General features: G+C 42.6%; 1 pseudogene; it reads left to right on the forward strand.

The window, feature by feature from the left end:
* The first annotated feature begins 14754 nt into the window (after positions 1–14754).
* Positions 14755–15496, forward strand: LOC147431771 (uncharacterized; annotated as a pseudogene).
* The last annotated feature ends 771 nt before the right edge of the window (positions 15497–16267 follow it).

The raw sequence follows: 16267 nt of genomic DNA on the forward strand, positions 1-16267 counted from the left end.
CACAAGATGCTTCAAGTAATCTTCATACTCCCTATTCTATCTATAGTTTGTGTGTATGACTTTCACTCACTTTCCCTTCCCTTGATTTACATTGTAGTTCATTATGCCGGTGAGTATGTGTATATGTCGGGACAAGAAAGTCAGGGATGCTATTTTCAAACTAGGAGAGCTAGTAAGATACACCACAAGAATCCACTCAACTACACCTTTTTTATGTGCACAATAATTTCAACTAGCACTTAGTGTATCCTTATGTGTTTTCTTGTAGATTTGTGAGCTCCAAGGACATCAAAATAGATGCTATCCCTGGTGCTCAAACACTTGCAACAGAAATTGTGTGTGCCATTGAAGATGGATTTCCTTCATCGGTCCTTCTTAGTCAAATTCACCTCTTGGTTCACGTGGTGGAGGAGATTGCTATAGGTGGAGTAGTGCACACACGATGGATGTTCTTCTTAGAGAGGTTTTTAAAAACTCTCAAAGATTTTGTGCGGCTACGATCTCAACCAAAGGCATGTATGGCCGAAGAGTGGATTGTTCAAGAGGCTTTTGTTTACATATCAGAGTATTTGGCACAAGTTGATCCTTCAATGCCTCACATGTCGTCAGACGAGGAAGATGCAAGGATGACCACACTTGCCAAGTGGAAGGGGAAACTACTTAACATGGATATGAATCTATCCCGAGTGGTCAATAACTTTTGTATTCTCAATGTAAATATTATGACCAAGTGGTTGGACTTGTGGACAGTGGCAAAGGCAAGACGTTTGCAAGAGAGAGAAGCATGGACACAAGTACATGGATGAAGGAGGACACCCCGAGTTCCTAGACACCTTGCACCCAGATCTCATTAGTGCAGAGTGGATTCATGAGAGAATGACCGAGGCAAAAGCATGCGGAGAAGACATCACCAGCAAAGAATGGGAGTATGCACGAAACTGCGTACCAAAGGTAGAGTACTCATATACCTAAACCATATTGTAAATTTTTTTCTTGAAATTATCTTTAATATGTATTTGATAAAAGATATTTTTCTATTTTGTAGTGCCTTTCCTTTAACTCTATGTGGTCAAAGGGTCTTCACTTTCGTACGCACCACATTGACGAGCATAGAACCACCATGGATTGTGCCATCATGGACAACTTTAACACAGACGGTTATGAAGCCAGATACTGCAAAACTATTGAAAGGATACTAAAGGTTAATTTTAGAACCTTTCATACCTTCATCTTCGAGTGCAAGTGGTTTGCAAATATGTCTAAACAACATGAGAATGGCCTCTACATGGTGGACTCTAGTGTGCATCACACAGCGAGGTATGACAATTTAGTTTTACTGCGCAATTGTGAGCAGGTGAGTGACATGTACCTTTTTTATTCTTATTTGCTTGTAGCATTAATTATACCAATGTTACTCACTTTGAGCTTCTCTTTTATAGGTCATCTATATCCCAGCAATCCACCAACCAAAACTTTTGTTCGTAATTCCTGTAACACCTCGCGGGAGAACCATTTTTTCCACTAATGAAGTGGAGACCATCTTCGACCCTCTTCCACCTCCGACTTTGGATGAGGTGGAAAAAGAAGAGAGGGAGGTCAATGAATCAAGTCCGGTGAGTAAGTCTTAGCGAGGATCATTGTCATGATGATGAAGATGATGAGATAGAGGATGACGAACTCGAAGATTATGAAGCCAATGCATCCACAAACGACAATTCCATTTCTCTCTTTATTGATTTAGGAGCCATGGGCTTAGAATTGGATGATGCCTCATGTAGAGAACTTTTGGAAGATGATTCATAAAAATTTTGCAGTTATGAGGTTTTTTTGGTCGTGTAATCCATTCATCTCTCTCTCCCCCCTCTTCCTCTCTCTAGATTTGAAAGCATGCTCAATTATGTTAATCAATTGACAGTGATTATTTTAGTTGTAACCAAGTGTAATCTTATTATCCCCCCCGCCCCCCCTCTCTCTCTCTCTCTCTCTCTCTCTCTCTCTCTCTCTCTCTCTCTCTCTCTCTCTCTCTCTCTCTCTCTCTCTCTCTTCTATTTTAAATTTGAAAATTTCTACAATATTCTTTAATTCTTATTGAGAGGAGGGAAACACCAAAATTTCAAGGAGAGGGGGGATGTTTAAGCCAGAATTTGAAAGTTTAGGGGCTAAAGTTTGTAGTCGGAAATAAACATGGTAATATATGCGGTAATAACAGTGGTAATAAACGTGAAAACAATCGCGACAATATTTTAAACACAAAACAAACCCCCGCCCTCCTCTCTCTTCTTTCTTTACCTGAATTTGCACCTTCTCTCTACAAAACGCAATAAAACAGCGCGGTAAACACTTGGAGATTTTCATAGTGTTAGAAGCTCTCTCTCTCTCTCTCTCTCTCTCTCTCTCTCCACACACACACAACTTGAGTTAAAGAAGACATGTTGGCTAGACCTTTAAGGTCACTTATAATAGCTCTTAGTTTCAACACTCGTTAGATATTACACAAGTTCTATTAGGGATTTTCCAATGAAGCTCTCTCTCTCTCTATGCATTGATGTAAAGACAGAATTTTTCTGTGTAATGGAAGGATTTGCTGTAACAGCATCTCAGAACTGAAAAAACTGTCAAGACTTTGCGTTTTTGTTGCCGACTTGAAGGCAATGTTAGACAAAACTCGCAAGGGTGGAAAAGCCACACTCGCCATAGAGAATGATGCAAAATCTCCAAGGAATTTGGATGCTAATCCAACCACATCATCTACAACAACGGAAGTAATGATCATGGCTTACTTGATCTCGTTACAAGAAACCGTCAACAAACAAGGTGAAGAGTTGCGCGCACTTGCAATGGAGAATGGTACTTTAAGAGTTCTCGTTGTGGAGAATGAGCACCTCAAGAAGGTTCTTGAAATGCAAACAACACGCTTGATGCATCTTGAGAATGAAGTTCAAGAATGTAAACGCTCTCTTGTTGACATGAATGTATTGAAAGAGCGCTTGAGCAAAGTTGAGAGTGATCATGTATTGAAAGAGGAAACAATAGATACAATACGACATGATGTATGTGAGATGAGAAATGCATCCAAATCATGGGCTGATATATGTAAGGATAATGTGGTTTCTACATCTCCTATCACGCAAGCCGTTGTCCAAGCAAAGAATGTAGAGAATGTGGACACTCAAGAATTGCACGAACGACAAAAACGCTCAAAGAACATCGTCGTTCGTGGAATCAAGGAGGAAAGCATGGAAACACCCCAATCTCTTGCAGTTGCTATTGAAGAGTTTTTTGCTACACACTTTGGCATGTCAGGAATCATGGCTTATGGTGCACATCGAGTTGGAAAACAAGGAGTCCCTCGCTCGGGAGAAAGACCTATTGTATGTACCATGGCTGATGAGGTAAAGAGAAAGATCATCCTTGACAATGGTTGGATCTACCTCAAAGAAACAAGTTGTAATGTATATGAGGATCGCACTCTTATGCAACAAAATGTACGTCGCAAAGCATATGAGGAAAGAAGCAAGAAGGTTAAGGTATCACCTCAAGAAGAAAAGCCACTTAAGGAGGATGCAAGTCCACCCAACAAATAGGGACACATGATCTATGAGACCAACTCACGCTTGCGAATAAGCTTTTGGAATTGTAACGGGTATCCATGGAATGCGGGAATTGGCATTGATGAGCTTACCAATGACTCCGATGTGATACTTCTTGTCAAAACATGGGAGCATGATGCGCAACGAATTCTTGGATTTGACAAATACGATGTGCATTCTTTGATGTGGGCCAAAAATGCAAAGCAACGAAGAGGCCAAGGAGGTGTAGCATGTATGACCAAAAAGGGTTTGAAAGATGTTTCCATTGTCAAAGAAGATAAGTATAAACGCTACTTATGGCTGAAAATCAGCCCACCAAATGGTCAAGTCATGTTTGTGGCTGGTTGCTACATTCCTCACTATGACTCCAACTTTTATGCTTGCTTGAATATGGATAGAGATCAGCCCTTTGTTGAACTAGAGGAAGACATTGCTCATTACAAGGATCAAGGTGAAGTCATTGTTTTTGGAGACATGAATGCTTGCACAAATATGTTACAACACGACACACAACAAGTAGACATGCCGCATGTCTCAAGAAGAATGGATGACTCATACATGTATAATCGAAGTTCTAATGATGCAAAAGAAGTGGATCACTATGGAAAGTCACTTCTACATATGTGCAATAGTACCGGAATGCTCATTGCAAATGGTGTATCTCTATGGCAAGGCACCAATGACTTTACATGTAGAAATCACAACGGTGCTAGCGTGATTGACTATATGTTGTTCTCGGAAGCCACTCTAGAATGCATACAAAGCTTTACACTTGGTGAATGGAATCCGGAATCGGATCATAGGATGTTATGTATTGACCTCAAGTGTGGTAAACGGCCCGAGCATGTAGCCTCCAATCATGATGTGAATCATTTGTACCTACGTCTAGACTCCAAACGAGCACTTATATATGCTGATATGGTGGACCAAATGTTAAGCATGATAGAGCATCAAGAGAGCCCAACATTAGAATGCAAGTGGAAATTTTTCAAATAAGTAATTTTCTCTTGTGCGAAGGAATGCTTTTCGGTGAAACACATGTCTTGCAAAAGGTCTAAGAAGGGTAGCACCAAGAAGAAATGGTTTGACATGGAATGTAGTCAAGCCTGAAAACACTTGCTAAGATTGGATGCAGTCAAAGACAAGGAAGTTTACTTGGAATGTTCACACACATACAAAGCACTTGTTCAAAAGAAGAGGAGAAGGTGGGAAGTCGAAAAACAACTTCTTTTAGCACAAGAGAAAGCACATGCATGTGGCAAGTTTTGGCAAAATCTAAAAGGCAAGCGCGTTGAGAGCTTTGGTGACTTGACTCTTGAGGATATGTATATGCATTGTAAGAACTTCTATGAGCAACCCAATGTTGATAAGATGGAGTGTTGTAGCTCCCTTCCGTTTATGTCTCCCTTCTTTACCATTGAAGATGTATGCCGCGCGCTTGAGAAACTTGCTACTCGCAAGGCAGTGACCTTCAAGGTGTCAAGGCTGAAATGATTAAATGGACAAGCAAGAAAACACGATATTGGATATGCGATATGTTTAACCTTGCACTTCAGTATGGCATGCCTCATGATTGGAGTGCAAATTGCATCAAACCTTTGCACAAAGGAGGAGATGTAAACAATGTGAACAACTATCGCACTATAATGGTTGGTTCTTTAATGGCAAAGTTATTTGGATGTATCATGGAGATGAAGATAAGTGAATGGGCTGAAAAGAATGGCAAACATGCACTTGGCCAAGCAGGTTTTCGAAAGCATCATAGCACTATTGAACACCTTGTCACTCTTCGAGTTCTTATGGAAGCGTCTCGATTGAAAGGAAAAAAGTTGTATTGTTGCTTTGTGGATTTCAAGAAAGCTTTTGACATGGTACCGCGAGGAAATCTTTGGAGACGTATGCAAAGCCTTCAAGTGCCGAGAGAATTTATGCATGCAGTCTTTCGCATCTACCAAAAAGTGATATGTCGATTACGTATGGGAGATGGAATTTCAGAATTTTTTGCAAGCACTATTGGTGTCAAACAAGGATGCCCACTTTCCCCAACCCTCTTTGGGCTACTCATTGATGAATTGGAATGCATGGTTCTTGACTTTATGCAGCAACAAGGCATAGAAGAGGTTAAGATCAAAAATGCGGTGATCATGCTTTTGCTTTATGACGATGATGTAGTGCTCTTGGCACATACCTTAGAAGATGCACAAAAGCTTATGAGTGTCTTGGAACGCTTTTGCCTACATAGCGGGCTGATCGTGAATGGATCCAAAACCAAGGTTATGCTTGTAAAGACCCTCAATGATGAAAATCCATGCATTGTATATAACAATGAGAAACTTGAAGTGGTAGATCACTTCAAGTACCTTGGCCTTGAGGTTCCATCCAATCATAAATGGAAGCATTGTGCAATGTGTCGCCTGGAAGCCGAAAAGAGGGCCTATTATGCATTTGAGAACATGTGCAATGCAGGAGAGATCAAGTGTTGGGCTCTCAAAAAGTACCTCTTTGACACATTGGTGACACCGGTGCTTCTTTATGGAGTGGAGGTGTGGGGTGGAAGCATCGGGAAGTCTACTTGGAAAGAGTTTGAGAATGTCCAAAAGCGTTTTCTCACCAAATTTCTCCAAGTCAAGACACAAACACCCTACATGCTCTTACTTCTTGAGTCCGGATTGCTTCCCATTGAGGTCTTGGGCATGCAAAGGGTTGTGGAGTACATGCGTAAGACACAATGTAGCCCTTTGCATCGACTTCCTAGAATCGCATATGAAGCAAGTCAAATGGTTCAAAAGACATGCAAGAGAAAAATACTAAGTTCGGGGTGGATGCTTGATATCAAGAAATGGTTTGGAAGATGGGATGCATGTCACTTGGTCAAGGATGCGTCGATCGACTCCCAAGTTAATGAGGCCTTCTTACAACGCCAATGTATCACGACTTGGGAGAAATCCGGAGGTTCTCGCTTCAGCCATTACACCATACACGTTGCCCCAAACTACAAATATCTCTTCTTCTCGGAACGAGGTAACCGAACCCATTCCTACATCCTTGAGCCCATCCCGTTGAGTGCGATCCGCACCATTGCCTCCATTCGTCTTAGCTCCCATTCTCTACGCTGCGAGAGAGGACGTTGGGGCACTGGCGAGGAGTGTCATCGACTTTGCACCTTATGCCCTCGTCAAGTGCGAGAGAGTGAGTACCACACACTACTTGAGTGCTCAGCTTTTGACCACATTAGGTCCTCTTTTCCCCATATATTCAGCCATGATCTCTCCCTACATACCTTCCTCTCCCAACCACGATGTGGACTCTCTATTGCGATGCTCATTTCAGCCATTTTTGAGCATCGAGAGTCACTTATGAACTCCACTCACACCACGTGACATGTTCATTTGGTCCTATAGGTCATATTTGACCTCCCAGGACGATAATAGAACTATCTATCTATCTCTCTCTCTCTCTCTCTCTCTCTCTCTCTCTCTCTCTCTCTCTCTCTCTCTCTCTCTCTCTCTCTCTCTCTCTCTCTCTCTCTCTCTCTCTCACACACACACACACACACACACACACACACACAACACCGCACAAAAGTTGTGCTCAATTTGTGCATATCATGCCTTGTGTCGATCCAATTTTATCATCTCTCTCTCTCTCTCTCTCTCTCTCTCTCTCTCTATCTATCTCTATCTCTCTCTAAGAAAGCAATTTGAAATTGTAACAGGGTGGAGTACATAAAGGGCTCCCCCGTAGGCCCTCTGAAGGCACCATTGTCGGACCCTTTACTTGCCTAACGTGGGGCTCATATGATTTTGATTTTCTTGATGTGCATTGAACATGCATAAGGTGGTGGTCACGCAAGGCTCTAGTTATTAGTAACTCAAGCAGATAACTCAACCACAATGTGGTCACACGTATCCTATTGAGCCAGCTTCTTACTATCGAGCATAGCCTTTTGTGACTGAGCAATTTTGGCATAGCTGCATTAGGGGGGAGTTTTAATACATTTAATACAGGCAGCTTTCAAAGGAATCGATGTTCTCTCTCTAGATCCTCTCTCTTCTCTACCTGCTATAGCAAAGGTAATATCCTCCATGCATCTTTTGTTTGATTGCCACATGCAAGTAATCGGTGATAACTATGCTCGCGCATGATTGTGACCATGGCTCAGTTATCACTCATTCAATGTGTAGGAGGATCAGTAGCCTTAGTTCCCCAAATAGATAATTGAGCCCTTGAGTGACCATCACCTAACGATGCCGAGTCTAGTGAATCCTTTTCTTTTTTTAGAGGGTACTCCAACCACCCCTCTACATTCTTGATACACCTCATAAATTGGTTGCTTCAAGTAATATGCCTAATGGGCATGCGCTTCTCTGCGTGCGCCAAAGCAACATCTTATGACTCCAACTTGTGGGAAATTGTGTTAAGCGATGAAGGGTCCTTCAAATTAAAAGCCCTTTATAGGGCCTATGGGGAGTCCTCACTAAGAAAGTCCATAAGGGAGAGTACTTCTCTCTCTCTCTCTCTCTCTCTCTCTCTCTCTCTCTCTCTCTCTTTACGTATGTGTGTACAATGAGGTGCTGCAAAAGATGATGTAGCTGCAACCAAAGCATGCCTAAAAACATTCTCCCTAGACAAAGAACGTTAGGGCACACTTAAAACTCTTCGAATTTTTAGGTCAAAATTTGAAGCATGTCAGTATTTACTATAAATTGTGAAATTTTGTCGGTTTTCTTCAAGGTAGACTTGAATCTAGCCAATATCTTGCACACACTAGCCACAACTCTCTCTATCTCTATGTCTAATAGGAGTCACAAAAGCTGATGTTTGTAACTATGTCTCTCTCTCTCTCTCTCTCTCTCTCTCTCTCTCTCTCTCTCAGGATTCGACATGCATGATCAGTCCATGACGAGGAGGAGCATCAAGTGATGGACTTCATGCAGGACACCATTGATAGAGTGAGATAGAGGGGGGATTACTAGAAAATAGATTAGTCGTACTCAACAGTTTCAGCTCATGTGTAGCTTTTGTCGACGTCTTCTGATTTGTCATCAGCAGTTTCTTCTCATGTGTAGCTTTTGTCGACGTCATCTGCATCTTCAACTTGGACAACAACTAGGCTCTGAGCTTGGACAGGAGCTTCAACCCGTCTCTCTCTCTCTCTCTCTCTCTCTCTCTCTCTCTCTCTCTCTCTCTCTCTCTCTCTCTCTCTCTCTCTCTCTCTCTCTCTCTCTCTCTCTCGTGGTGCATCAACGACTACCTCTGCCCATACCTCCACTCTCTACCTCTTTGGCTACCTCCAAGCTTGCATGGTCAGCTACCTCCCCCGACTCCGGCCACACGTTGTGCAACGTCCACATGGCACGCCTGAATTCGGCCCTCCATAACATGGTAATATGGATACACATGCAAAGAGAGGAAAATGTAACTAGTACGTGACCAGCACGTTATTGTGGCAAAAAAAAGCATGGCCTTTTTTCTTATGAAACTAACTTATGTTTCACATCACAAAAAGATCAATGTTGGATTTATGTTCTTGCCATGAAATATCAATTATACAATGGATGCTACATTAATGTATAAAGTTTTGATCGTGTATAGCAATACATTTTTAAATCTACTTAATGACGATAACACCAACACAATAAAGAAATTAAGATGGATTTCTTTACCATTGCATGCACTCAAGTATGCTAAAGGGTTACCTTTGATGAATAACATAGAAGACCCCCCCCCCCCCCCCCAAAAAAAAAAAAACCCCACATGCCGTTGAGTTGTACTCCTCACATAGGTCTTGAGGTCTTTTGGAAGTCTTCATATAAATTTAAAAGTTCTCCTCTCTCTCTCTCTCTCTCTCTCTCTCTCTCTCTCTCTCTCTCTCACCTCCACCTCCCCACCCCCCCCCCCCCCCCCCCCCCCCCCCAATCTTGAGTTAAAGAAGACTTGTTGGCTAGACCTTTAAGGTCACTTATAATAGCTCTTAGTTTCAACACTCTCTAGATATTACACAAGTTCTATTAGGGATTTTCCAATGAAGCTCTCTCTCTCTCTCTCTCTCTCTCTCTCTCTCTCTCTCTCTCTCTCTCACACACACACACACACACACACACACACACACACACAACACCAAACACCACACAAAAGTTCTGCTCAATTTGTGCATATCATCCCTTGTGGCGATCCAATTTTATCATGTCTCTCTCTCTCTCTCTCTCTCTCTCTCTCTCTCTCTCTCTCTCTCTCCCCCCATTGGTGTCAAACAAGGATGCCCACTTTTCCCAACCCTCTTTGGGCTACTCATTGATGAATTTGAATGCATGGTTCTTGATTTTATGTAGCAAGAAGGCATAGAAGAGGTCAAGATTGGAAATGCAGTGATCATGCTTTTGCTTTATGCCGATGATGTAGTGCTCTTGGCACATCTTTTAAAAGATGCACAAAAGCTGATGATTGTCTTGGAACGCTTTTGCCTACATAGCGGGCTGATCGTGAATGGATCCAAAACCTAGGTTATGCTTGTAAAGACCCTCAATGACGAAAATACATGCATTGTATACAACAATGAGCAACTTGAAGTGGTAGATAGCTTCAAGTACCTTGGCCTTGAGGTTCCATCCAATCATAATTGGAAGGATTACGCAATGTGTCGCTCGGAAGCCGGAAAGAGGGCTTAGTATGCATTTGAGAACATGTACAATACTGGAGAGATCAAGTGTTGAGCTCTCAAAAAGTACCTCTTTGACACATTGGTGACACCAGTGCTTCTTTATGGAGTGGAGGTGTGGGGTGGTAGCATCGGGAAGTCTACTTGGAAAGAGTTTGAGAATGTCCAAAAGTGTTTTCTCACCAACTTTCTCCAAGTCAAGACACAAGCACCCTACATACTCTTACTTTTTGAGTCCGGATCGCTTCCCATTGAGGTCTTGGGTATGTGGAGTACATGCTTAAGACACAACGTAGCCCTTTGTATCGACTTCCTAGAATCGCATATGAAGCAATTCAAAAGGTCAAAAAGACATGCAAGAGCAAAATACTAAGTTCGGGGTGGATGCTTGACATCAAGAAATGGTTTGGAAGATGGGATGCATGTCACTTGGTCAAGGAGGCATCGATTGACTCCCAAGTTAATGGGGCCTTCTTACAACACCAATGTGTCACGGCTTGGGAGAAACCCGGAGGTTCTCGCTTCAGCCATTACACCACACACGTTGCTCCAAACTACAAATCTCTCTTCTTCTCCGAACGAGGGAGGAATCCCAATCCTCGAGCGAGTACTTCCGAGCGAACAAGAAACCGAGCAAGCATAAGCAGTGAAAAAGATTAGATCAAGATCTCAATAGTTACTCTATAGAGTATAGTGTAGCAAAGTAACCATGTTGCATCTCAAATAGTCTCAAACAAAAAAACCATACTCTTCCTTTAATGTGTTCACACACATTAAAATAGTCTGAAACAAAAGAGCCATACTCTTCCTTGAATGTTTTCACACACACATTGATACACAGTCATATCCTTGCTTTTGAACCATCTTCTTGAGCATATTCCAAAACTCTATTTGTGCAAACTTATTCTCCATGGTAAATTCATATGTTACAATTGTCATAAGTTCATGCACAAATAGATCAAAATATGGTAACTCAAATGCCACATGTCCATCATAATGCATATGTAGCTCTTGAACTTGAATGATATCCTTTGCTTGCTTGAGTGCCATGTGTAGGCTGCTTTGTGAAGTCATTGCATGTAGTATACCAACTACTCTGGAGGGACCATCGGACTATTACTAGTGTGTCCTTCATTCCAATGCCTTGTGTGCTTTCAATAGCAATGTGAACCTTCTAGAATTGGCATTGGCCATGATTGAGAAGGAAGATTTGTTCACCACTAGCAAGTTCAGTAGCCTTTATCTTCATCTACTCTCCCATTATAGTTAATGGATGAAAATTGAATGCATTAGATATTTCATAATGTTGTATCACAAAAGAGATAGAAAGTGCATAGATGCTATCGTCAAACATAAGAACAATCTTGTGACCACATTGTCGTCCATAAATGGTTATGTGCCTAGCCATGGTTGACTGCAGGATGAGGAATTTCAAACTCCAAGAAAATCTTTTCGAGCAATCATAAAAAAGAGCAAGGGGAATTTCAAACTCCGAGCAAACCTTTTCGAGCAATCATAAAAACGAGTGAAACCCAACAAGATACATATAGAACTTAAATCATATTAGGAAACATTTAGCATCAAATTACATATTATATTGTCCCAAAACACCTTATGGAAACTTCACTCATCCACCCTTATATTAACTCCTTGGAGGTTATTCTCCCTCCTCCGAAGCACAACTCGTGGTCATAGATAGTCAAGTCATGGTAGATGCTTGGGCAAGTGTGTGTGTGTGTGTGTGTGTGTGTGTGTGGTGTGTGTGCACTCTATTGTTGGGGGAGGGGGAGGGGGGGTGTCTCAATACATAATATTATGGAAAGTGCTTGTAGGAAGAGATCCTTGTTTTTTTAGAAAAATGAAATGCCTAGTCTAAGGAAGTTATACAAGAAGTAGTTTTTGGCGGAGTCTAAGTGGACATACGAAAAGCAATTGTTTCATATATACCCAATATGGAATGTTCAAATGAGATGATGCAAAGTTTTACAATATTGGTTACATTTTTTAGCTCTTTTTGGCTTGTTCTTATTCTAAGTTTTGCATCTTCTACCTCTCTCTCTCTCTCTCTCTCTCTCTCTCTCTCTCTCTCTCAATGATGCTTTGATTAATTTAAAAATAAATTACCCTTATGTAAGGTGTCTACTACATCATTCCATCTACCAATGCACCTGGTTGTCAACGGCCCAACCTGAAGAAATGGAAGAGCGCCACATTTAATGTGAATTCCACAGGAAGGGTAAACTGCAAAAGCGAACGAAGAGGCCCTCCACCAACAGCGACGCAAACCCAATGTGTGCAATCAATAGGTTCAATGAGTTGGATGCCACAACATCCGCAGTAATTCGATCGACTAATTCACCATCATTAAAATCTCTACATTCTTGACCATAGGATAATCTGCCATCTCTAGATGAGACTCTTACAAGATCGTAACCCCAATATAAGCAACAACTTGAATCCGCTCCTCTGGCTTCCTTTAACTTATATGTTGTCCTCATCCTGGAGCGTCTCTGGCATTACCTTGTCGACTTGTCCCACCCCTATTAGACGGTGCTCTATTTTGCAAATTTTGAACAAATTGAAATCCCATTGCGCACCTACCTGAGCACCCCATAGGGTACCTCCCTCGAAAGGGTGGCTGGATTGTTGGTGACTACAACCAACAACTTTGACACGATGGTGTTGGCTAGGAAAGGCAAATATGAGGGTCCCTTTAGTGTTAGGGAAAAGTGTGCCTAAGCTTTGCCTTAGAACGGTTGAAAAATCAAAACAACAGAGGATTGAAGGGAAGTGAAGAAGGAGAAAATCTACCTTAGAAATTTTAAAAAATAGAGTTAAATTGTTAAAAATGCCGATTAGAAAATAATCCTCTTTCAATTCATCCTAAAGGAAATTTTGTACGTTCGTAAAATTGATTCTAAACATTAGGACTCCCTATTCATAGAAGCCTGTTGGATGTTGGAGGCACACTAGCTAAGGCAAGAAGGTCAACCCTCTTAATCATTTTCACCAAATATAAAGAGAACCTTTAGAGCATGTCTGCAGGTTGTGGGAGACAGAGCATCGCGTGCATGGAGGAAAGAGAGACAAGTAGCATGCTAGGGAAATCACAGAGTGCAAGAGGTTGTGGGGTGTATGAGCCGCCTACATAGCGAGAAAAATAACCTTGGACGAGCTACCACATATAAAGAAAAGCGCATCTAGTGTTCGTCGCAAAGCTCTCCAAATGAGGCTACGTTAGCGCATACTCTTTTTGAAAGCTTTTGGAGTTAGTTTTCAGGGCGAGTTGCAAAGAGGAGACCCTTCTCAATGAAGGCTTCGTGGGCAAGGGAGGGGGAGGTGATGAAGATCATGGGGGTACTACAGCTGACATGAAAGGTAAAGATGGTGCCAAGCTAATTGCAAAAGCGCTGCATGGAAGAAGGGACTCGACTAGAACAGAGATGAAGTCTCTCTCTCTCTCTCTCTCTCTCTCTCTCTCTCTCTCTCTCTCTCTCTCTCTCTCTCTCTCTCTCTCTCTCTCAAAACTATCACAAAAGAGTTTGCACCGGCGTACGCTCTTTCGAAGAGGTTATTTATATTTATATTTATATTTATATTTATATATATATATATATATAGAGAGAGAGAGAGAGAGAGATGGCTCTGAGACTTGTTTTGAATGAATGGGGAGGCGCTCAAAGTTCAAACCCTGACACTGGGTCGAGGATCATAGGACGAGTTTTTTCTATGGTACCTACTGCCTACCACTTACCCACACGCCTCTTCGTCAATGCAGTCTCTCTATTATCTCTCTTGGCCTGGCATTCTCTCTCTCTCTCTCTCTCTCTCTCTCTCTCTCTCTCTCTCTCTCTCTCTCTCTCTCTCTCTCAAAGGCCTATTTCAGAGAATTTTAAGTCCTCAATTTGATTTTGAGCTTTCATAGCCCTCAAAGCTCTAGCTCTCTCTCTCTCTCTCTCTCTCTCTCTCTCTCTCTAAAAGTCTCTGAAAAAGTGCACGCTGACATACTCCTTTAGAGAGGTTATTTTTAGAGGAGTATTGAGGCAAGAAGAAACGTCCCCCATTTCGTATGAAAAGAGGCAAGTGGTATTTACCTTTGGTGTGGGCGTGCATGGACGGGGACCCGGTGTGAAACATTACAGTGATTATTGGAGTAATTGGGCGCTTGACGAAGCCGATAGCACCAACAGGGCCGACCGTCTGATCGAGATGCGTCAATGGATGAAAAAATGTACCACGCAAGTCACATAAGTCACGCACAAAATAAGCTGACGTAGCTTACTTGGCTTAAAACAAGTAGAAGAGTAAATGTGTATAGGTACCTTTTTTGTTTTAGTGTATATCAAGTCCTTGCCATGTCGGTAGAGAGAGAGGGAGAGGGGGGAAGGGAGTCTCCAAAAACAACCTCTCTGAAGGAGCGCGCGCCGGCACGCGCTCTTTCTGAGACTTTTAGAGAGAGAGAGAGAGAGAGAGAGAGAGAGAGAGAGAGAGAGAGAGGCCTCAGCTATGGCGACGCGAGGGTTTAGAAGGTTATGAACATTGTGGACTACATGCCAGTGCGAGGTTCAGAGAAGCGGATTGCAAGAAGCTAGACCCTTTTCCACGCGCAAGATCATTTCTTCCCAAACTATTCCTTTCTCTGCACAATGGAGAGTATTCTCGCCACATCTCAGGGCTTCCTTTGCTAGTTTTAGAGAATTCTCTGCACAAGCAGCTTCAAAAGAACCCGCGTCTACAGAAGAAGCAGGAGAGAAAGATGCTGTGAAGAAAAGACGACGTAAAAATAATACATTCCTAGAGGTAGCTTAGTTTCTTCCCGATTGGGGTGTAGGAGCCAGGTTCACAAAGTCTCATTGGCCTGCAGGAAATTTTTACAAAGTGACGAAGGTCAAGGTGTACAAGAGTGGGAGGCATGGAGCAGCATGGGGTGTTTTCCATCAAAATGAATCGGCCAAGATAGGAGAGGTGCAAAAAATTGGCGGTGTAAACAAGCGCTGCTGGAGCTATGTTCCTGACATAGATCTCTCTCCATTGATATGGAAGCGAGCAGCAGATGCACGCCCAGTTAAGCCCGTCCCGCTTACATCCGCCGATTACCAGAAGCTTACAGGTTCTCATATGCTGCTGAAAGAAGTTAGAGAAGTTTGCAAGGCGGAAGGGCTGGCGTCTCTTTTATGATGGTCTGTAGAGAGAGTAGCGGTCAGGTGAAGTCATTTCCCATTTTTTGAGCAAGAATGATGATGTATTGCGTGTGTGTGGAGGGTGACCTTATCCATCAAGAATACAGGGAAATTCAAGATTTTGTCAGTCCTGCCAAATTGATCTGGGATTTGGTTTCAAATATATGTTTGTGTTTTTTGCTGCAAATAAGACCTTTAAAAGAGTAGGATACTCAAAAGAGAGAGAGAGAGAGAGAGAGAGAGAGAGAGAGAGAGAGAGAGAGAGAGAGAGAGAGAGAGAGAGAGAGAGAGAGAGAGACTTCATCTTAGCTCGGCGCCGGCGTGGGACCATTCATGCAGGCATCTCAGAACTCCTCCAAAGAACTCGGCCTTGCCATATCTGACGTTTTCTACGTTGAACTTGCCTCAACCACAACTCTTTTACCTAGCTTATCAGGCCGTGCGCACTGCTTCACACATCAAACCCCTGCGCCTCAACCTCCCCACCGTGCGTGTCGATAGCTGCAAATTCTGATCACCATCTGCCATTCGTCATCTGCAACTCATGATCACCGTCGGCTCAAGACCACTACGCAAGGGTTGGAGAGCAAAGAGTGATCCTTCGAACCTCTTCACGAGAGCATGGTGAGAGAGATTGGGATAGAGGAGGAGAGGGGGGGGGGGGGTGTGAAGATAGAGCGAAACCAAGCTTGGACCAGGTGAAGATAGGGCTTTTTGGGGCCATGTAGAATAAGCTTCAGTAGCAAAGAAACCATGGCTCCCTTTGTCCGCGCCCGTACATGGCAGATGAACTTTCTCAGAGGTTGAAGCTTTTGCAACAATGGTGATCACAAGGGGGG

This window comes from Adiantum capillus-veneris, chromosome 21 (assembly GCF_014529385.1).
Source record: "Adiantum capillus-veneris isolate H3 chromosome 21, ASM1452938v2, whole genome shotgun sequence".
Taxonomy (NCBI): Eukaryota; Viridiplantae; Streptophyta; class Polypodiopsida; order Polypodiales; family Pteridaceae; genus Adiantum; species Adiantum capillus-veneris.